Here is a 541-nt window from a genome sequence, read left to right as displayed (position 1 = left end):
ACAAAAACCCCCCCCCCCCCCCCCAAACTCATTTTTTAATAATTTTTTATTGAGACAGAGGTGAATATGAGGTGTGTTGGATGGTGGAGAGGACTGTTCAATGCAGAATATTGCTTATGAGATTTGTTTTCCCTATTTCCTGTAGGAAAATCATTTTCCTCATATTTAAGAAATTTGTGATTCGTTGAGGATATATTTTTCAAAAAATTTGATCAACCAAACACGAAAAACTTAAATTTTTTTTTATGAAAAATGTTATCCATAGAACACACCCTAAGTAGGTGAATGACTAAAGGATTTGAAAACCAATTTGAGGTGCTTTGAAATAAAAAACAACTTTTAAATAAAAACTGAACAAATTAAAGTGAACTGACAAACGTCTCTCGATTATAATTGACGAAGTCTATCGTTTCACTAAATTTAATCTACACTAAGGGTGTGTTTGGTATGAAGGGAAATATTTTCCGAAAAATGTTTTTTAATTTTCTCATGTTTGCTTAGGTAAAATGTTTTGGAAAATATTTTCCAAATTAACTCATTT

The sequence above is a fragment of the Solanum tuberosum genome, unplaced genomic scaffold, assembly GCF_000226075.1.
Source record: "Solanum tuberosum cultivar DM 1-3 516 R44 unplaced genomic scaffold, SolTub_3.0 scf00086, whole genome shotgun sequence".
In the NCBI taxonomy this organism is placed as follows: Eukaryota; Viridiplantae; Streptophyta; class Magnoliopsida; order Solanales; family Solanaceae; genus Solanum; species Solanum tuberosum.
The sequence above is the reverse complement of the archived record's forward strand: the minus strand, read 5'-3'. Positions refer to the sequence as shown.